A 791-nucleotide genomic window follows, 5' to 3' on the forward strand; every position below is an offset into this window, starting at 1 on the left:
GCAGTTTTTTTTTTAATTCTGGTAACAAAAACAGCTAATTACCTTTTAGATTTATCTCTAATACTGAGAGCCATATCTAGGGTTAAGAAAAGTAAGAAAACACTTAAAATATACAATGGGGAGGGATACAAAGGATGAAATTTGATATTTTTGTAAATTCATCTCCAGCACTTTGCACAATTGTTCGCACATATAAAGCACTTAATAAATGCCCACTGAGTGCTTGCTTCAGCAGCACATATACTAAAATTGGAACAATATGGAGAAGATTAGCATGACCCCTGCACAAGGATGGCATATAAATTCATGAAGCATTCTATATTTTTTTGTTCTTTCTTTACGTGGGGTGATGGAGATATGATTGGGGAGGTAGACTCCAAATGACCATCCTAGTGCAAATATCAACAACATGAAAAAAGTTTTTTATCAAAGACACATGTAAAACCCAGTAGAATTGTGAGTCGGTTACAGGAAGGGGTAGAGGGAGGGGAAAGAAAGAATATGATTCTTATAACCAAGGAATAATGTTCTAAGTTGACCAATTAAATAAAAATAATAAATGACCACTGATTGACTTCATTTATTGATTGAACAATATATACATTATAATATAATATGTACTTAAAAATGCTTCCTGACTTGGCTTCAACAGACTTCCAAGGAGTCCATGACACAAAAAGGTTAAGGCACCCTGCTCCAGAGGAATAAATTACATATGATTCAATTCTTAAACCTTCCTCCAAGGTAAACAGAAGCTTTGTCTTAACTGTCCATAATAATTCTGTCCTAAT

At 33.8% G+C, this 791-nt stretch overlaps 1 non-coding gene across 1 annotated transcript; it reads left to right on the forward strand.

Moving 5' to 3' along the window:
* The first annotated feature begins 219 nt into the window (after positions 1-219).
* LOC130455318 (U6 spliceosomal RNA) lies at positions 220-326 on the forward strand. The gene has a single exon (XR_008913232.1). It is a non-coding gene; the product is annotated as a U6 spliceosomal RNA (small nuclear RNA).
* Positions 327-791: the final 465 nt, after the last annotated feature.

Source organism: Monodelphis domestica, chromosome 6 (assembly GCF_027887165.1).
Source record: "Monodelphis domestica isolate mMonDom1 chromosome 6, mMonDom1.pri, whole genome shotgun sequence".
Classification (NCBI taxonomy): domain Eukaryota; kingdom Metazoa; phylum Chordata; class Mammalia; order Didelphimorphia; family Didelphidae; genus Monodelphis; species Monodelphis domestica.